This window comes from Pinus tabuliformis, chromosome 5_1 (assembly GCF_031772625.1).
Source record: "Pinus tabuliformis cultivar Carrire ecotype Pingquan chromosome 5_1, CPIR1, whole genome shotgun sequence".
Taxonomy (NCBI): Eukaryota; Viridiplantae; Streptophyta; class Pinopsida; order Pinales; family Pinaceae; genus Pinus; species Pinus tabuliformis.
In genome coordinates this window covers 955,824,271-955,847,199 of record NC_142305.1, presented here as the reverse complement: position 1 = coordinate 955,847,199, position 22,929 = coordinate 955,824,271, and positions in this window count along the sequence as shown.

The window sequence follows — 22,929 nt, the reverse complement described above, 5'->3', positions numbered from 1 at the left end:
AATGATAAAGTAAAATAGAAATTATAAATATTAACCATAGTTTTGAGGAAAAAATGGACTGAAAATTTAATGTAATATGCTTGGAAGAAGATTTGGTCGAACAGTCCCTAGTTTTCAGAAATCAGTTCTATTTTCACTGCATAAGTTAGAAACAAAAATCCCAATGAGGAATTAGGTTCCCAGAGGTGGGAACATACTTGTATTAACCTATTTATGTTGTGATTGTAATTAAGAAAAGGGTTGGTTGGTCAGGTTCAGGAGAAAGGACATTGTGTACGACACTTATTTTTGAAATATTTTACAGTGAATGAAGATAGGGGTGGAATATACGGGGATTTTTGTGTTAGATTTCTTTGGAGATGCGATTTATTTATTTGTAAGTTATATTCTATGACAATCATGTTTTGAAATGTATCCTCTTGTTTAGTTAAATACATAAATTGACTTAGAATTCACTCCAAATAATTCTTTGTTTCAGTTTGCTAGACATCTATGTTTCCTGCTAAAATGACAAGAAGAATTCATCTTGGTGTTTGATGCTCTATTTGTCATTTTCTATTTGTCTTCCACTCACCTTCCTAAAACGAGCTTAAATTGAAAAACTCTAAAGAGACTACCTACCTTTCCCCTATAGAATCTCATCTTTCTCTTAAATCACTGGAAAACATAATCAGGTAGACAATGACTCCATGCCAATTGGATTTGTCTCCTTTCCTACCAGCAAATGTTTGAAAATCATACCTTAGTGAGCACTATACCTAGCTTAACATCTGAGTATTTGAATACTCTAGACAGAGAGATCCATATCTAAAGATAGAAGGGATAGATTATAGCTTACAAGTGGTTTTATGGTTACCTCTGAATTTCTCTCCTCAGCCTAGGGAAATTACGGAGAGCTAAAATTCTGGTGCCATTGTCGGGGAATGAAAGGTTTCATCTTCTCCAGGAAAGATGATCAAAGTTTCAGATTTGATTGTTGATGGTGGACAACAGTTAGACATAAGAAGGTTGTACCATTCACCTGGCGACTCCAATCAAGTTTCAACATGATCCAAAGACTCCACTGGCAGCAAGATCCAGAAATCAGGGTTTTACTAGCAACTACACTGGTCAAATATGAATTCAAAATCTAGAAGGTATGCGCCCATGAATCGAGATCATACTCTAGGATTTCCAAATCGCCTACCTTGTGTAGATTGGCAAACTTATTTTCCAAGATTAAAAGATCAAATAGGAGATGATGTTGCTCTTCATTTGGTTAAGTTTCACATGCATGTACATAGATCTAAGGTTGAATTTCATGAGGACTGCTTGATGAAGATGTTTATGGTTACTTTGGAAGGAAATGTGAGATCCTTGTATGAAGGTTTGCCACTTGGTAGCTTGTATTACCTTAAGATTTTCATTTAGTAGTTTTTGAGAAATACAAAGAATCTCATCCTTCTTTTTCATTGATTGAGAATTGTTGTGACCATTTTGAGGATTTCATTCAAAATATGGAAAATTCTTATGGAGATGAAGAGTTCATGGATGAATAAATCCTGGAAACTTTGTACGAGAACCCTTTCCATCACTAAGAAGAAATGGTAACTTCTCTCTTGCCTGAAAATGAAGTAGATCAACATCCTAATGTCAACAATTATGATTCATCTTCTAAGTTTGAAGAAAATTTGCAGTCGTCTTGTCATATGTTAAGTCACTGAGAGAAATAATGAGATAGTCAATCAAAATTTTCATCATCTCTTTTATTTCGTGGGTCTTTATTCCAAGAACAATCTTACCAAATTCTGGTTTCTGAAATTCCATGTATAGAAACTCAAAATAGTGAGCTCACTTTAAATGAAGATGAAGGTGTTGTTTATAAAAGCATTGAACTAAATAATGACAGTTATACTCCACATTTACAAGAGAATAATGAAGAGCAAGTTGTTTTAGACCCTTTGTAAAATAAAGAAACAATTCAAGATTTCACTTCTCTTGAATCATGTGAAGGGTTAAGTTTTGACATTCCTGTTGTCCATGATGTGATTGTTTCATTTGAAGCCTTTCAAGAACATTCATTTTTTTTTATTTTAGATGAAAATATGCTCAAAAGACACATATTTTTTCATTCGAAAATGATCATGAGGATTGTTGTGAAATTGAAGATATGAAACGAGAATGTGAAGCTTGTCTTCTTCCTTTTACCCATCAACACAAAAAAAATAATGAACATTCCTATTCTTAGAGATTCTTTCGCCTATTTATTGAAATTATCAAGGGAGTTCATGTTGCTCACCAATACAGGAATTGGATTCAGGATGGAGTTTGAGTTTCAATTCTCCAAATTTTTCTTTATGCTTTAGGAAAATATGAGCAGAAAGCGATCAAACAACCATTTGATTTTATGGTTACCTAGGAAATTTTCTATTACCTAATCTAGTGAATGTTTCGAGTAATTTTGAGTAGGTAGGTGTGATGAATAAGTTTAGCACTCTAAGCATTCTTTTCAGTTTCAGTTTGCGACAAAGTTTTCATTTTTCAGTGTATAATTTAGGTTTCAGTTTGAAGAATGGATTTGGTTCAGTTTGAGGATTAGAACAAGTTGTCGATTTGGTTTCAGTTGCAGTGGTTTTAGAACAAAAACAGGTAGCCGTTTATGAAATTGAGGTTCGAGGCAACCCAATGGTTAGACACTTGGTCTACGGTGTTATTGTGATATGAACTTAAATAGGAACACAACAACTTACATATATAATCATAAACACAGAGATGTGGTATAAAAACACTTCATTTCATTAATGGAAAAATACTGAACTATGCATACAAACAGAATGGAAATAAGATAGCTCAGGTGATGTTAGATTATATCTGAGGAGAGATGTGGCAGATACATGCCTCTGAACTGTGTTACAATGAGGCTCAAAGGCCTATTTATTATTGAGAAACAATGGAAAGCACTAAACATCCAAAAACCTAACCCTAGGAGATGAAGCGTCAAAACTGTGGGCCCCGTTTGGGTTGGTACATCAACTTCCCGGGATCGTAACTTTGGCATATGATCTCCATTTGGCTATCATAACAACTCGTTTCGAAGATCTCAAAGAGAAGGCCAATACAGGTAAAGAAGGTAGATTGAGGCATTTTGGGTCTCTTCGTTTCCCTAAAAATGTTGTTTAGGGCCTCAAAATGGCTCCGGAAGTTCAGGACCCAAAAAACTGCAAAAAAAATAGTAAACTGTGCTACAGTTAAGGAAACCGAAAAAATGAAAGAGACAATGTTGGGGGTCCAAGTGGAATATGTAGGTGGCCACCAATATCCATCTGGATCATTTTGGCACCTCACAGGGAGGATGTCATCCTGATTGGAGCTAATGTTAGTATGTTATAGTCATAGTAGTCAGAAATAATTTTTGTCTTTCAAATTTTGTCAAAAGTATAAATATTTGGCTATGATCTTGTAGAATATCAAGCTTTGGGTATTCGTTTAGAATAAATTTTCATTATTCATTCAAATTATGTTAGAGTGTCTCAAGAGTCATGAAAATAGTCATTGATGTCTTGGGAGGTTGAGTTAAGTAGGTCTAGGGTCAAGTTTCATCAAAAGGTCATGAGAAAAGTCATGTTGTCATGTCTTGACATCAAGGGCACACATTTTTAGGGTATCTTGAGTCAATTAGAGTGTCAAATCATGATCATTCATGACATCACTTTGGTAGAATGGTCAGGAGGATAGTGTTGTGCTTTCATTATTCAAGTTCAATTTGCAATCATCGCCCATCAAATCCGCACTCAGCCACCTTGGGAATTTAATTGCATTGTTTATCTTCAGAAACAACTTACATCTCTCCATTTCTTCATCAGAATTTCTTTATGTGGTGATTGAAGGTTGTTGTGCAAAGGAGGTAGGGTAGGCATTGCGCTTTCTTACAGGCGCTGCACTTTTGGTTGTAGGTGGAGGTTTGAGAGATGGAAGTTTTTCATAATGAAAGAAGGTTTCTAAGGAGGAAGTTGATGATGTCCAAGCCATTTCACATTTGTAACAATCATCAAGCAACTCAGGGAGTGACTAGAGCTACATTAACCATGGATTCATTGCACTTTTACCAAGGCATCAAAATTTGATGAGGAATTAGGATTTTTGGCTCTTTTTTCCATGTAGGAGGTTTTTGTGAATATTTGGATCAGCTCCAAATCATTTTTTCTCAGTTGAAAGATCAAGTGTTTGGTCAAGTCATGAAGGTGAATGTGCATTGTGCTTCTGCTGCAAGAAGAAGGCTTGGGGTTTGAAGGTTGGTGTTCAACCTAGAAGTTTTCTCATGGGTTTGAAACATCGTATGGACCATTCCATGACATACCAGTAACCTCAACATGTCAGATGATGGTCTAAGATAGTATAATCTTGGAGCGCTGCACTTTCACATGATCATCTTATTTTCACCATATATCTTAAACCCTGCACCTATTTTCCATTAAATTTTTATAGTAGATTCATGGGTGTGAGATGAATACGATCACTTAATTTCATATCAAAATGCTTCATAGGTTTTGAGAAATGAGCCATCATCATCTACAACCAGTTTTGGATTTTCTTGAGATCTATGAGTCGAATTTAGCTTATTTTTTTTGTGGAGAAGGATTATAATGATATTAAATTTATGTAAAAATATCAGCCCAATCCAGCTTAGATTTTATGATATATTCAAAAAATATCATCAGTTGTGCTTCTCTGTTGCGTTTTTTCTGAATGAGGAGGTTGCGTAGCATCGACATTGCTTTTTCACACATTCATCCTTTTTGATCGAGTTTTTCATGTCAAAATATCTTGTAATTTTCTTTTATGATCATTGTAAATATTATGAAGCATCCTAGGATTCATATGATCTATTTGGACTGAAAATTTAATGTGATATACTTGGAAAAAGATTTGGTCAAACAATCCCTAGCTTTCATAAATCAGTTCTATTTTAATTCCATAAGTTAAAAACATAAATACCAATGAGGAATTATGTTCCTAGAGGCGGGAAAATACTTGTATTGGCCTATTTATGATGTGATTGTAATTAAGAAAATATTTGGTTTGTAAGGTTTCAAGAGAAAGGACATTGTGTACTGTACTTATTTTTTATAGATATTATAGTGAATGAAGACAGAGGTGGAATTTATAGGGATTCTTGTGTTATGTTGCTTTGGATATGTTCTTTCTTTGTTTGTAAGTTTTCTTCTATGACAATAATGTTTTGAAATGTATCCCTTTGTTTAGTTAAACAAATATATTGACTTATAATTCACTCCAAATGTGCTATGTTTCAATTTTCTAGATATCTATGTTTTCTGCTAAAATGGCAGTTAGAATTCATCTTGGTGTTTGGTGCTCTGTTTTTCATTTTCCATATGTATTCCACTCACCCTCCTACAACGAAATTAAACTGAAAAACTCTAAAGAGACTACCTACCTTTCCCCTATATAATCTCATCTTTCTCTTCATTTCATCACTAGAAAACATAATTAGGTAGATAATGACTCCATGCCCAATGGATTTGTCTCCTTTCCTAGCATAAAAATATTTGGAAATCATACCCTACTAAGCATTATACCTAGCCTAACATCTGAGTAATTGAACATTCTAGATAGAGAGATCCCTCTCTAAAGCTAGAAGGGCTAGATTCTAGCTTACAAGTGGTTTTGTGGTTACCTCTGAATTTCTCTCCTGAGACTAGGGAAATTACGGAGAGCTAACAATACGCATGGTTGTACAACAATGTGTATTTCATGGTGAATTCACACAAAATCCCTTTTGTTGGCTCACTCACCAAAGCCAAAAGTAGGAACAAAGTCAAACAAGAGGTGGAAGAATACTTGGACCAACTCAGGTATATCGCCACAATGAAAGATCTAGAGGTGAACATTGTTGGAAATAATACTAAGAGGGGGGGGGGGGGGGTGAATCAGTATTATTAGATCAATAAAACTTTTTCATTTCCATACTTAGATACATATATGCTACTTCATTCAAGGGAACCCGCGTGTATACGCAGCTATGTCTAAAGCAACTAGCTTATATCCAAAATACTTATGATTCAGTTAATCCATTAAATGTTGATCTTTAGTTAGTGCATCAGAACTTCATTAACCATATGAACAGTAAGGAGGTGCAGTAAAAACAGAACAGATCATCACACACAAGAAGCACACATGAACACCATGATATAAGGTGGAAACCCAATGTGGGTGAAACCACCTGCTGCAATTCATTTCTATCTTCCTTTATTAAGAAACTTCTTTTACAATGTACTGGTGCAGTCCTTTACCAGCACGCAGGCTACAACCTGCAGAAGGCTACAACCTTCTCTCGTTCTCCAGACTCTCCTGGAAGGGAGCTCCAACCCCCTTTGCTCTTGTACTAGCTAAGATGCTAGTACGTAGGTGCCGGCCTACAATCTTCTCTCCTCCGGGTACCATATTTCATACATTTTCAGACTGGATACTCATGAAGCACAACACTATAATCTGAAGGCCTCGTTTCATCAAATTTTCATACTTGTTATAGACATTTTTGTGCCTTACAGCATGAAGCATGAAATGTCCATAATCTAAGGGATCCAAAGTCCCTAAACATGTTGTTCCTACCCCCTAGAGGAACAAGGTCAGCAAACCACAGCACTGAATATCAGTTCTCCACCTGAAAACACTCAAAAACAAGCTAATTCTGGATCATGTCAACTGCTCCACTGAGCATCTGCGCTGAATGTCAACTGCTCCACTGTCTACCTGCGCTGAATGTCAACTACAAAGAAGGCTACCTGTGCTGGGCGAGTTGGGACATGTGGCACAGTCATTCCTCAAGGTGTCAATGCCCAGGAAGCTTCCAAAATGACACTTGGATCAGGGAATTCGACTGGTGATGAGTAAGACGGTCTAGATCTCCAAGTGGAAGCAAGAACCTCCAAGTGGACTCAAGAACTGAAGAATAACTGAAGTGGGAGAGGACACTAGTCAGCTTCATGCCAGCTTCAAGCTAACTCATCCTTTCTCCAAAACTCCTATATATAGAGCTCTCTCATGAGGTCTAAGGAGGCTGGAATCTTGTGAATGTAAGGAAGTGCTGTTGGTTTGAGTTTAGAACTATTGGGTGATTTGCTTTGAAGGAGGTGAAGAGGAGATTTCTTTCTGCTGGGAGGTGATGTTGGATTGGGCCTTTTATGGTTGTATCACTTCCTGAACTTTACTTCTTCCATTAATAAAGCATTTGAGGTTCTTCTATATGCAAGTGTCTCAATGGTGTATTGTTATACTTGTATATTTGATTTATTCTAATCCTTGAATCAATTATGAATGTATGCTTCTTGTAGTTTCCCTCTCTTGCTATTTTGCAGGATCTTGGTGTAGCTGGGCCAGTGAAAGAGAAAGGAGCTGGGAGCAAGCAGCAAGGAGAGAAGATTGGATCAACCATTAGCGAAAGACATCGGTTAGTGGATCTCTTTCTCCCCTATTTTACTTTCATAAAGGAGAAATCTTAGATAGCTTTGCTTCGATTGTTGTTGAGGTACTATCACCCTTAGAGTGGGATAGGGTCATTCCGTATTGGATACTTTTCCCAACAACAAATTGGCGACTCCGTTGGGGATCGTATCTTGTTGGTTGTTTGTGTTTTTGCTATTCATTTCCTAAACAAAGGGAGTGCCGAATCGAACTGCATTTGAATCTTTCAAATGCAAAGTAGAGGGCAGCTACTCTAGCTCAGTTTCTGGGCAAGTTTATGATTTGAAGAGCTGATCCACAAGGACTCTGAAAAGCTCTTAGTGATAGCTTTTCATCCTCCTAATTACCCTTTAGTGTGTACTTGATTGATAGCTTCTGATTTGGCCAAAAACTGTGAATTTTTGAGCAATCTGTGACCCGGAAACTGAGAAAAACGAAAGTTTATCTCTTCATTGCAGACACTGTGAAGGTAGTCTGCATTTCATCGCAGGTCCCGAAGGGGCTACCTGCGTTGAAGGTCAAACTGCCAGTGTACTACCTGCGCTGAACCAGTTTTGCCTAGTGCTACTGGGGTTCCCTCCTGTTTATTGCCCTGTTTTCATTCCTGTTTTTGCAGCCTGTTGTCAGTCAATGTACCTATCTGAAACCAACTTTCCTTGCCACTATTCCGCCTCGGTTGTATAAAGAAACTGTATTTGTTCTTTGTGTATTTCTTATATCATTTGCAGTTTCCCATAACGAAAGTGAACTAGTCTTGCTGTGACCTCTTAGATCTAGACCTGCGATAAGTGTCGTTTTGATCTTAAGAGTTAGTTTGTTTGCTGTTCATAGCTGATTGAGCTTTTGCTTTCGTCATATGGTTTGAATTTATGTATTTCTAGTGTCAAAACAAGTAAATCTTAAGGTGTCTTTTGATTTTGGACAAAGCTTGTTTGCTTTCACTTGAAATTGAATTCAAAATTATACAACAGCTTTCTTTTTGTAATACATCAACATTAAGAAAGAGAAAAGAAATACCTGCATTGTGTATGTACATTTTGACAAATTGTATGTTGATTTAGGAAAAAGTGCATTAGTGTGTGCTCTATGATCTGTTTGAAAAGATGATGTCTTTCTTTTCCCTCAGTAGTTAAGATTTTCAAAGTTGAAAGATTGAAAAGCTTGCTTATCATCTTAGACTGCATTTAGGAAGTTGTATTATACATCTCGTGGTGATCCATAAAGGCAAACTGCTAAACAAGATAAACCTTAAAATAAATTGAATTTACATAACAACGCATTGAAACATAACGCAAACACATAGAGGTCTAAGCTAGAGATGTGTTCCGACGTCGTTAAACGTGATATCTTAGCGTTGAGTGGTTGGGTGATTCCTCCACGGTGAAGCGATAAGTATCAATACGGACTTGTGCTCCCACGTACCGTCGCGTATATATTGGGAGACCCCTATAGGAACAAAGCCTTTATCCATAGGAAGCCGTGTCAGCTGCCCTACTGATTGCAATGCAATGAACACAGCATTCACGAAGATCGACCACTCGTACCGTAAAACGTATTCTGTGGTTTTGCGAAAAGTTTGGCACACCCTCTGCCTAGATCTCCAGAGCAGTTTCTTTTGGCCTTTTTCAAACTCTATAACTGAAAATGTCCATCCGAGCATTTGTCACTTCGGGCTTGTTAAAACATCGAAGGAGACTAGAGTCATCTTTAGCTTTTTCTCGACTCTTAAAAAGTGAAAAAGCAAGTTGTGTCTAAAGCGTCGTTATAAAATTTATTTTAAACGGAACATAATCACCTCCTATTCTTGCGTTGATCTGTAGGTTGAGAAAATGGAACGCCCCAACCAAGGAATTCCACATGATGGAAATCCTAGTCCTTTCTCCTCTTGGGGAGAAGTTAGTGCGGCCCACATGGCCACATTGTCGCTTCCAGGACTGATAATTGGCCTGCCAATTTGGCTATTCTCAACCAATGTAGTTCAGAACACCATGGTTCCTGAAAAGTCGAGTCAACAGTTAGATCAGTCTAGAGCTGCCCACCAGCCTTCTACTTCCTATAACTCTTCCTCCAATCCTTCATCTTCGCAAGGTAGAGCCGGCAAAAGCCAAGCTCCCATGGAGAAGAAGGAGAAGAAGAAGAGAGAGAAGAAGAAGAAGGAGCCTAAGGCGACTGGGGGCAAGCAAAAGAGATCTGACGAAAATCCACACACGGCACAGACCAGGCCTAAATCGCCATGTGTCATATGTAGAGGAGACCACTTCCATAGAGATTGTCCCTGTATTCCCCGGATACTAAGGGACTGGTCCCCTCGTTTGCACAATTCGGGAGCATCAACCTCTGATATTCATGTTGAATGCTTACCGTCAACCAGCGAAAGTGAAGGTTCAAGACAAAGAGGGGGAGCAAGATCCCCCTACAGACTGTGTGAAGGCGATCACGCCATCCACCGTTGTCCCTTCTTAGACGAAGCGAAGAGAGTTTTGGAAGATCGCCCGGTTTCACCGTTGAGACTTCCTCCTGGATACAAAAAACTCGTGCCAAGTCCTTCGTTGGTTGAGAATACAGCTGGCCCGCTCAAGTGGTCAGCTGAAGCGTCGGTCATTGAAAATGAACCTACTGAATCCAGACTGGACGAAAGTCCAAAGGTCGAAACGGCAGTTGACCCGGTTCTTCCTTCAGAAGTTTCATCGTCAAATGACACCGTCACTGAAGATTCATCTTCAAATGACACCCTCACTGAAGAGAATAAGGATGACACCATCCAGATTCTTTTCATCAACACAGACTCTGATGAGCATCAGGGCAATGCGCCCATTCCTTTATCGCAGGAAGGAACATCGTCAGGGTCATATCCGGCCGTATATTTGGTCCCACCACCAAGCAACCTAGTTGTATCCTTTGATTGGAATCAACTAGGTAGACCCCGGTTGCCAGCCAGTATACCATTTAGAATCATAGTCCAAATCTACAGAATGGTAATGGCTGGAACTATCATTGATGAGGGGGCATCTGTGAGTATCCTTTCCTCTGTTGCTTGGAAAGCACTGGGTTCCCCGGCGCTTTTGCCTGAGATAAGAAATCTCTCGGGCTTCGATAAAGGCACCAGTCGACCATTAGGGATCCTCCCCAATGTACCTGTTACATTGAAAGGGAAGACCGTTCAAATGAACGTGATGGTCGTTCAAGGACCCTTGGATTATAACCTACTCCTTGGACGAGACTATATATATTGCATGGGAGCAATAGTCTCCTCACTCTTTAGAGTAATGTGTTTTCCACACGAAGGAAGAATGGTCAAGCTCGTAGACCAACTTTCATTTCCGGGATCACGCATCGCAAATAGTCACATACCAACCCTGAATGGTCTATTCAATCAAGAAATGTCTCCACCCCCAGTCCTTCTTCCCGATGAGTGCGAGTGATTCGGAAAGATGGGACTGGAACCCAGGGGGCATGCATCCTGGTCTGCTTTGGGCAGAGAAAACCTTGGGTATAAGATAGAATTTCCGCGAGAGAATATGACTGGTCCATACCCCGTCCATGGATGGAAGAGGGGTTGTTCTGGAATAGGATTCTTTTGTCAAAGTTACATGTTTGACAAAGGTCATTCACCCTTGTCTATTTCGGTAGACAGTGCCGAGGAAATGTTTTGTTTGAAAGATTAACGAAACAAATCTTTGGGTAACCAGAAAGAGGCAAGCCTCCCTCAATAACACAAATGTTTTGTCTTTGAGTAGTGTTCTTCTCTTGTCGCAAGTAGCTGCTCTCTTGTCGCAAGTAGCTGTTCTCTTGCGATCTTGCGAAAGATTAAAAATTGGGCTGACGAGAAGACAAGTATCGCGTAAGACCCGTTAAAAATAACGAGAATACAAGTATCGTTAACATTAGACTGGCAAGACGACAAGTAGCTGTGAACAACCAAAGAAAAACAGAGGTGGGAAGGAGGAGGGGCAGCCTTGAAATTGTATTTATACCTGGGGGCATGCACACCTTTTGGAGTGCAAGCAAAGAGCGGTTATTTATCTGTTTTTTGGATTAGTCGTTTCCGAACTTGCATAAAGAAAGGATACAGAGTAAAGCTTAGTGAAGATGAAACTCCTTAAAAAATAGAGATCTCACAGGAGACATTTCTTATCTTATGACTGGTATATCGAGCAGTTTTAGCATAAAGTTCATGCTCGTTAAAAAATAAACGCAAGATCCGAGCAGTTTTAACGCGGTATTGATGCTCGTTAAAAAATAAATATAAGCAGTGAGCAATGTTTCTTCCAGAGTTTAAGCTCATTTTTAAATAAAAAATGAACCTATTTTGGTAAATAACCTCTATGATCGTAAATTTTATCAGCCATAAAAAGCCTTGGTCGTGTTTGCACCTGCCACCTCCACCGTCATTTGGCCGATCGTTCACCTCCATATGATTGTTTACCCATTTTGAGGAACAGCTACGAAGAGTGATTTCACCTAGCCATCCTTGTGACACTGCCATGATTGGAAAATTCCAACCTGTACCTGGAATCTGCTGCTATCCCTGTTTATCACTCGTTCCTCAAAAGACGAGTCTTCTTTGAGCTCTTTTCAACTGACTCGTAAAATATGAAAAGATTGCTGAGTTTTGGCCTTCCAGCTCGTTAAAAGGACCGGAAGAGCTATCCCTCCTCTAGATTTTAATCTTTTTGGACCTGAGGGATTATTTCACAAAAAGGTCGAGCGCTTGTTTTATTCGGCTCGTTAAAGTTATCGAATCATCCCTTCTGTATTGTTTTATACTTTTTCGGACTTAAGCGATTAGATGATGAAAAAGGAATTTTGGAGTTAACTTTCTGTACCTTTTCAGACTCTCTAAAAATGAAAAGGACCGAGTTTTCCTTGTCGTTAGACTCGTTAAAATGATTAAATAGCGACAAACTTGTCTTTAGACGAGAATGAGTTTCCCTATCGCTAGGCTCGTTAAAACATAGCGATGGGCTTGCCCGAAGGGCAGGTTATAGAACAAGCATATGTTATCCTCCTCAAGCTTGACAAAAATAAAGAGGTACTGGTCAGAAATGACTGGGGAAAAATTGGGAGAACCTCAAAGCTTTAATGGTAGCAAGTCGCTCTTGAACATGACACTTTTCCTCCGTATCACATCGGGTTGGGTTGTTTCATTCACCGGTCTCATCACCATGGTCTCGCCAAACCATCCACATTTGGGGTAATGCTACCGATCCATCGCATCAGTGTCGTTATATGTTCAAGAGATGTTGTTCAGAAAGAGTCAACCGTGTCCCATCCACTGCCATACATTATCCTTCATCCACCCATGATCGCCACCCTGAATCATCTGTCACAGATTTTTTTCACCTCCACTAAAATCATTAGCTCTGTTCCGTGTCACTGATGTGGGATTCATTAAGGCCCTCCTTTGACGGATCGCTTCTTGTCGACTTCAGCTCATTATCCAAGAAGTTGATCTAGGAACAACCCCCTCAGTACTTTGAAGCTTGCATGCCTCAATGGAATGTTTCTCACTTCTGGCGACAGGTATACATCAATGACCTTCGACCGAAAGATTTTACGTGGTGTTCGACGCCAAGTCCTTTATTCACACCACGTGAATTGTACTGCAGTACCTTGAGGGTCATTATCATTATAGGTGATTCCTCTCGCGCTTGTTAACGGTTTACATTATTGACCGGTAATCAAGCGATGTCTTTCCATGTTCGACTTCAGCACAATTCTCACATGGATCGACTTGTACTTAGAGTGAAGATCGAACGAGTTTGAAGACCCCGGATCTAGTTTCAGCCATCCGGGCTGCGATATATATTAAGGAAATATAAAGACATTTGACATGTACATCATTGCAGCAGATGATCATCCTACTCAAAGGATGATAATTTCAGTAGAGAATTATCAGTCTACCATCAGACGATTGTCTGTTCTATGTACCAAAATGAATTTATAAAGCTGAGCATGGGAATGCTCGCCTCAGCTAGATCATGAAAGCAGAATGAAAAATAATGTATTGTATTGTATTTTATTACAGGTCACCTCTCAGCGATTGAATGAACTTCGGATCCTCCTGATAAAGCATTTCACCCGATAAACGACCTCATACTTTAGGGGGCAACTGTTATAGACATTTTTGTGCCTTACAGCATGAAGCATGAAATGTCCATAATCTAAGGGATCCAAAGTCCCTAAACATGTTGTTCCTACCCCTAGAGGAACAAGGTCAGCAAACCACAGCACTGAATATCAGTTCTCCACCTGAAAACACTCAAAAACAAGCTAATTCTGGATCATGTCAACTGCTCCACTGAGCATCTGCGCTGAATGTCAACTGCTCCACTGTCTACCTGCGCTGAATGTCAACTACAAAGAAGGCTACCTGCGCTGGGCGAGTTGGGACATGTGGCACAATCATTCCTCAAGGTGTCAATGCCCAGGAAGCTTCCAAAATGACACTTGGATCAGGGAATTCAACTGGTGATGAGTAAGAGGGTCTAGATCTCCAAGTGGAAGCAAGAACCTCCAAGTGGACTCAAGAACTGAAGAATAACTGAAGTGGGAGAGGACACTAGTCAGCTTCATGCCAGCTTCAAGCTGACTCATCCTTTCTCCAAAACTCCTATATATAGAGCTCTCTCATGAGGTCTAAGGAGGCTGGAATCTTGTGAATGTAAGGAAGTGTTGTTGGTTTGAGTTTAGAACTATTGGGTGATTTTCTTTGAAGAAGGTGAAGAGGAGATTTCTTTCTGCTGGGAGGTGATGCTGGATTGGGCCTTTTATGGTTGTATCACTTCCTGAACTTTACTTCTTCCATTAATAAAGCATTTGAGGTTCTTCTATATGCATGTGTCTCAATGGTGTATTGTTATACTTGTATATTTGATTTATTCTAATCCTTGAATCAATTATGAATGTATGCTTCTTGTAGTTTCCCTCTCTTGCTATTTTGCAGGATATTGGTGTAGCTGGGCCAGTGAAAGAGCAAGGAGCTGGGAGCAAGCAACAAGGAGAGAAGACTGGATCAACCATTAGCGAAAGACATCGGTTAGTGGATCTCTTTCTCCCCTATTTTACTTTCATAAAGAAGAAATCTTAGATAGCTTTGCTTCGATTGTTGCTGAGGTACTATCACCCTTAGAGTGGGATAGGTTCATTCCGTATTGGATACTTTTCCCAACAACAATACTGGACCCATGACTATCATTGAAGCTCAAAACAATCACTACTAGCATCATCAAACTCTGAATCACTGAAACCCTGTTAACAACACCGTCACCAGAACACAGAGCAGACACAAAACTCTGTAAAAACAATCAGACCCAACTGCAACTTCAATTATCATACTTTACAATGTATACGCTACTACGATGAATCAAACCGGCGTACATACGCGCTTTTGCCAAAGAAAACCCGCGTACAGATCTAAAAATATTTTCTTATAACTTTGCAGCTGTACCAGACATCAATCATACTCATAACATTTATAGAATATTACATGCGTCAGTATGCAGATCTAGAATAAGCATCATAAAGATAGTTCATTTCAAACCATTTGATCTTGATCTCTCCTTAGATCTTGTTCTCCATCAACCGGTGAGATCCCTCCTTAGCTTAGATCAAGAAATGCATCATCAACCCATAACCTGCATACTGGATCTCATACTTCTTCAGATATTCAAGACTTTTTCGATGCCCTTGCCTAATGATCTTCTTCTCCTTTTATAGTCTTAGGCCTTGCTCAATACCATGGTCCAAAACCATAATAAATCAATACCAAGGGCCCAATACTTGGGATCAACACACTTGTTGAGATACCACGGTCCAAAACCATAGGTTCAAATACCGAGGACTAACTACCACGGACCAAAAGTAAGCTTTCCGACATGTACGCGCTTTTCCGTGCATGAAACTGCGTGTATACCCTACTTGGTATATAGTGAACCTGCGTATACGCGACTTGGTATATAGTGAACCTATGTATATACCCTACTTGGTATATAGTGAACCTGCGTATATACCCTACTTGGTATATAGTGAACCTGCGTATACACGACTTGGTATATAGTGAACCTGCGTGTATACCCTACTTGGTATATAGTGAACCTGCGTATATACTCTTCTTTCTTCATTCTTTGTAGTCTGATCATCAATTCTTTGCTACTGACCTGCTGCACTCTAATCTGTCATCTGTGTGATTTTCCATCAAGGACAACACTTGTCTCATAATGCCAACAATCTCCCCCTTTGGACTTGATGGCAAAGCTAACTTGTCACACTTAGAACTATCATCTGATTCCTTTGAGCTGTCCTCCATCAGTCACATCTGATATCTCTTTTGAAGATTCATCCAGTTATAAATAAGTGAGATGTTCTTCTATGAGTGGGTTGCCATCAAGTACAACACATGCATCATAATGCCAACAATCTCCCCCTTTGGACTTGATGGCAACAACACCAAATCACTCTCCCCCTTTGACATCAAGGGCAAAGGGCGGACCAAGATATTCTCTTCCTTTTCTGAACATTCTGCTGTCTATACTCCCCCTAAGTATCTATTGAAATCTCTGAATGAGCTCCCCCTTTGTATATGCCAAGGTGTACCAATCTGTCCATGCTCCCCTTGAGTACATGCTGAGTCTCTGCACTGCTGAAGTGTGTTATTCATGCTCCCACTGACTGTAGGCAAGATCTGCAAAAATATGTTCTACAAGAAGAACATGACTCTATCATAAATGACCTTCCTATCACCAAAGACTCATACATACATCCATCTCTCAACCAAGTGAGGATATACAAAAATTGACTCATTCATCCAACCAAGTGGGGATACATCAAAAGTTTACACATGATAAAACAAGATCATTACATCTTCATCCCAGGCATAGTGGGGAAACCAATATAGGTCTTTACATGACCTTCACACCATGAAAGAGATACCACAAAAGAGATATATGACATAGAGACGAAATATCTAGAGCAAGACTTATGAAAGTCACTAATAACTGATATCGGCAGCATTTGTCAATCACCATTCAGATCAGCAACCAAGAGATCCTTCTGTTCTCCCTCTACCTTTGTTCCACCTGAAACCAACAACAACTGTGAACTAGAACCAAATTCTTCTAAGATAATGCCAACAATGCATCATTGGAAGTTTATCTGCTCCCCCTGAACCTGTGCCAGATGGTCTCTGTCAGACCCATATCAGAATCTTCTCATTCTGAGTTTGACCCACTGATTTCCTTCAAATTATCATATACGCGACTGTATCCACATAAACAAGCATAAATACGTGGATAGTCCTTATGAAACTCACGTACAGCCATTTCCATATCAGCAACCTGTAAATGTCCTGTAACAAGGTATGTCTGAACATAGATGTCAACTCATCCTTTTAAAACATCATCATGAAATCATTATATCATATGTGAAACCACCATAGTCATTTCATCAACATCTAGCTCTACATGATCCAAGTATCATTACTTGGGAACATCTGCATCAATCAACATATGTAAGTATCAACCTATCATCATATAGATAAGAACTCATCATCATGTCTCCAACAATGCAACTTTGAGTAATCATCCATGTATCCAACACTATGTGTCTTGAACTCAAAAATCTTTTGTCAAAACTTCTTGATATCATTAGCAGCAACAATCCTCATTCATGTGAGCACCAAGAGCTATAGGAATCTTGCATCATGATCTTTATGCATATGACGACAACAGCATATGAGAGACTCATCATCAAGTGAGGAAGATGTGTATTCAAGCTTTGTACTTCTCCTTATCCTTATGAAGATCACCATGTAAGCATCATATATGCATCATCAAGGAATCAACCATAAATTTGATCTGAACATCTGCTATGTAACCCCAAGCATCATATGAGATTTTATCATAGACAACTTACAACCACATCATAGCAAGATATATCATTTAGCCATATAAACATCATCATCAAGGCTCTTAACCATAATGCCAACAATGCATTATTAAAGGTATATGCTCCCCCTCAACCTGAGCCATCTGTTTACTGTTAGATCTGATCATGCATATATCAGTAATAAGAATCAAGACATCATCATCAAGTTAGAATCAAACCCTTCTAAACATCTTACAAGTATCAAGATATTTCCACACATCCTCAGCAGACTGTAAATATTATCAAACAAAGAAAATAATGGACTGAAACATAACAAATCCTTTTCCTGAACCTGTCCCTACTGCATTTCTTCAGATAATCATATACGCCACTGTGCAGCATCCAACTCGCGTATATACGCGACTTCCCTTTATGGAACTTGCGTATGAGATTTAGGACACTGAATTTTTATACTTTCAGCTCCCTCTGAGTTTGTTATGTCTGTGCTATGCTGTGTCTGAGTACATTGTGCTGTGCCACATCTTTCTGACTGTACTTCCTTCTTCTTCCATATCTTCAAGTGTGATGTTGTTTTCTCCTTTTGGTGTGATGTCCGTGCTTTGTTCCTGCATTCCTTTGCTATATGTCCAAGCTTGTTACATGCATAACATCTTACATGTTTCGTATTTCTCCTGTAGCAATCAACAGCTTTGTGACCAAACACATTGCAAGCAAAGCAATATCCATTAAAGTACCTTGAATGTAATGATCTTTCTACATGATGGTCTTGAGCCCTTCTTCTTCCACATCTAGTTGCAACATGTCCAAGATTATGACATACATAACATTCAACATTATTCATAGGAGGAGTAAAAGATTTTCTTTGAGGAGTCTCTTTCCTTGATTGTTGATGGGGTTGACCTTTCATCTCTTTGTTGATCATTTTAGATTTCTCTTTAGAGTTCCTTGCCTCACCTTGTGAACTAGATTCACCTTCAACAGATTCATGAAAACCAAGACCAGTCTTGATAGCAGGAGACCTTTGACTACTAAGAATATCATCCAAGGCTTTAGTACTATCTTTGAAATCTCAACAGTTTATCCTTTTCTTCTAATTTACCTTTCAAGATATTTACCTCAACTTGAAGTTTTTCCTCCTTTTCTAGACATTTCTTCTTGATGTCTTCTTCAGCTTTCCTTCCTTCTTCCAACTGATGCCTTAGTTTGAGAATCTCCTTTTCTTGTTCTTCATTCAGATCCTGCTGCATTTGACGAATTCTGAAGGCACATTCCAGTTGAGATTTTAAGTTGATATCTTCGTTTACCTGTTTTTCAATAGCTTGGAGTAGATCTTTATTCTGCTTCTTTGATTCTTCAAGATATTCCTTTATTGAGCGGATCATGGCTTCAAGACTTTCATAGTAACTGGATCTATCTCTGGGTTTCTTGATGGTTGTGCTTCTTTCATTGACTTCATCTCTTAATGATGTCACTTCACCCTGCAACTTTTGACATTGATTTTCCTTATCCTTGAGTAACTTTCTTACCTTGTTTCCTTCCTCTGATTGAGCTTTTAGTTTGGTAACTTCTTCTTTGAAAGCACATTCCCTTTTGTTCAATAGATCTTGTTGATCTTTAATTTTGTCTGTAAGCCTTCTAAATACTGCCTCTATTTGATACTTTTCTTGCTCACCCATAAAAGCAAATTCAGTTTCTTCGCTATCACTTTCATCTTTTCCAAATGGATAGATAGCTCGAACATCAGAGGATAGCAAATTCATACCTGATAGTTCATCTTCATTCTGAATCTGATTCTGAGTCTGAAGAGCTTCTTATACCTAATCCCCAATCGATTCTCCCACTGTCATAGTTCTTCTGAGATGTCTTCTTCTTCTTAGGTGCTTTCTTCTTAAGCTTCTTTCCCATAGTTCCACGGATCTCCTTCAAGCGATCAAGCTTCTACCAAAGGACCTGCTCTGATACCAATTGTTGGAAATAATACTGAGAGGGGGGGTGAATCAGTATTATTAGATCAATAAAACTTTTTCATTTCCATACTTAGATACATATACGCTACTTCATTCAAGGGAACCCGTGTGTATACGCAGTTGTGTCTAAAGCAACTAGCGTATATCCAAAATACTTATGATTCAGTTAATCCATTAGCCATCTCATCTCTTATAAATATACCCTCATAACTCATGTAAAGGGTTTTTGGTCGGGCTTTTGGCTTAGCATTAGAAGCTTGGGAGTTTTGATGAGAGCCTTGACTTCTCCTTAGCATAGAGGGAGTATATTTCTTTGGAGGAGTAGGTTTTGGCTTCATGTTCCATTGTTGGGGCTAATGGTTTGAAAATTGTATATGTATGTTTGGGACTTTTGCTTTAATAAAAGCTCAGAGCCGACATGTTTTCATGCATATGTTATGAATATAGTAGGACTATTATTGTTATGTTTGCAATATATGTTATTTCATTTACACTAATGCTTATGAACTATTTATTTTGCATTAGTATGAATCTTGTTGAATGCATGTTATTGTATATTTCAATTATGGTTATCTTGTGAATTGCTTTGTGGTTATCTTGTGAATTGCTTTGCGGGATAACTTATGAGCCCCCTTTATGCTTGTGTGTTCCTTTCAAGATGCGTACTATTATAGGCTTCTAAGAGGTTCACTCACTTTACCCTTGTTGTGTTAGAACCTTTCATGAATTGCACTTGACTCTTCACAAGGTCACACACTTAATTCACCAAATTCATGAATGCATCAATATATGTGTTATCGTAGCCAAGGCATACTACTAAAACCAACTATTTCATCAACTGGGCCATATTCCGAATGGGTCTCCTACTCCAAATGGTGTGAGGTATAATTGCAACTTCATATCAGGGAGACCCCATGAATGTTAGTAGGTCCATCACCATCAACATTTATGGTGCTAGAAGGAGGGCCAGATGAAAAGCTGAGCCCGTGAAGTCTGTTTGAACTTTCCTATCATTAAACGAATTCTTCCCATATCTTATCCCTGACATGTTTTTCAAGGACTGCAAATCTGAAAGTGCCTATAGGGATAATTAATGACTTGTCTAATCTAAAGTTTGATGGCGAGGGTGGAACAAGCATTCTCAAGCACATCACTCACTTTCTTGAATTCTGCACTCATCACAAAATTCATTGTGAGGATATCGGTTGTAGGCTGTTGTCCTTATGTTCGAAGCACACATTAAAGAATGGTGTTACACATTTCCAACCACTTCTATTCACTCTTTCGAACATCTTGTTACGGAGCTCTATCGCACCTTTGATAGGTAAGATTATAAATCTATTTATAACAAAATCACGCATCTTGTAAAATCACCTAATGAATCTCAGTGATGATTTTCACATTCACTTCATTCATTTCTGTTATGAATTTTCTGAGGATGATATTGATTGGAGTTTTATGAAATATAATTTCAAATTTCTTGTTCATATTTCGATGATTCCAATAGAATATGAATCCTTTGAAATTATCCCAACATACACTGGTTATGGAGCTCTTAAATATGATATGAAGGAAGTTGTTGTTCCGAGTGACTCCTTGCCTTCTTCTCATCAAACAACTCCATTTGCACAAGTTGAGGTTGGAGAACTTGAGAGTTCATCCATTAATTTACCACCATCTTCTCCTACCCCACATATTCAAAATGTAAGCACAAGTTTTGATTGTGAGCCTGATTTTACCAGTGATATTCTTTCTCCTCGACCTCCTTCAGTTGGTTCCTTTGGTCCTCATGATTGTGAGTTGTTATATCCACTAATTTCATTTGTTTCGTCTTATGTTCATGAGGATCAAGTTGAGGATGGAGTTACTATTGACCATAAAAATTTTGATATCATTCACAATGACTATGTGTGGGACTTTATTCCAAAGAAAAAATCTGTGATTCAAGTTGGTCTTTCTCCTTTCTCACCTATCCCTCATTATCCTAACATCTTCCACAATTTTGTCATACCTGTTGTATCTTTCAAAGAATCATTTTCTGTCAATGTTAATTTTGATCACACTTAGGACCCATGGGATGTTAGTTTTACATTTCAACATGGAGAGGAAAAATATTCTGACCTTGGTCTCTCTGATCCATCATTTGATCATTGTGAAGAAACATAGAGTGAAATTTCTTGTTTTCAATCTTTGCCTCTCTATGATTCATCAGATGATGAGGATCCTTTTCTTCTGATGATGGAAGTTTTTATCATGGTTGTCGTGATCTATTCATCGACTCATCTAGTCACGAATATATATTTTATATTGTCGATTTTTCTAAGCCATTGGTTTTCGATGATCTACATTCCGATGTCTTAGAACTACCACACATTGTTAGGGCATTTCAGCCTACACTAATGGTTATGTCACGTTCTCGCAGTCTTGATACTAGTTGAAATCATGATCAAGATAGTAATTTATCTCTCAAGAATCCTCATTAGTTGGTCGAGAAAATTGAAAATCAGTTTGTTTCAAAAGTTTCACATCCTCCATTTATTTTGCATGATTCGATCGCCCAATCATTGGAGGAGTCATACCTGGAAAGCTCATTAGCAAAACAAAAGTTTTCCACTTTCATTATGTTTGACAAGATCAAAAGTCTAGAAGAATGTTTTAGAATGACACCTTGTTGTGATGTGCATGAACACCACAATGCATTAGCAGAAGGTTTCGCATGTGCTTTCTTGTTGTATTTTTCTTCTTGCTTTTTTAGTCTTCGGATGTTGCATAATTTTGCATGGTATCTTTTGGGTCGGTTGTTATTCCTAAAAATATATCTTGTTATTGATTCCCTGGCCTATATAAGTCAGTTAATGCTTCGATGGTTACATTTGAATTTTCATTTTTCGTAAGCCTGAACTATTCTCAGTTAGTTTAGGAGTAGGGGTAGTTTTTCTTGTTTCTTTGTGTTGTTTTAATTCGCTTTCTACCCTTCCATTTTATTTATTTTTATTCACAAATAACTTCTGCATGATAATGTGTTTGGTTTCAACAAAAGCATGGTGAAGTTCAAGGGGAAATTGTGCTACTATTAATAGTTGGTCATATGTTTATTCCCTCTTTTTGTGTGGGCCTTGCACCTTTTAGTTGAGATACACTAATGGAAAATACGTTCTTTCCAAGAGAGAACCTTAGTAGAATTAAAATACTTGAATCTATAACTAGTGCCACCTTCTCTAATTGGTTTTAATGACTTGTCAATTTTTCCTTGTCAAGTAAGTCGAGTAAAGTAAGGAGGGGAGAAAAATTTAACAAGTGAATTGTATTTCATAGGTGTATAAATATACTTCTCTGAAGGGAAAACCTCATCTACTCTCAATAATTATGGATCCCTCCTTCGCCCTATGAAATTAATAAGTGTTGATGCATAATTCTATGAAAAAATGAAAAAATAAAAAAAGCGAGAAAGAATATAAAGGCTTCCTATGCAGGGAGGTGAAGCAAGCAACTCCGCCAGGGTACTATCCAAGATCGCCGGCAGTGGAGAAATGTTTGTGTCCTTGCTGAAGTGACTCCGTTGAGGTACTGTACAGGCCTGTTGGCATCATATCAACACCAAATATGAAAACTAATA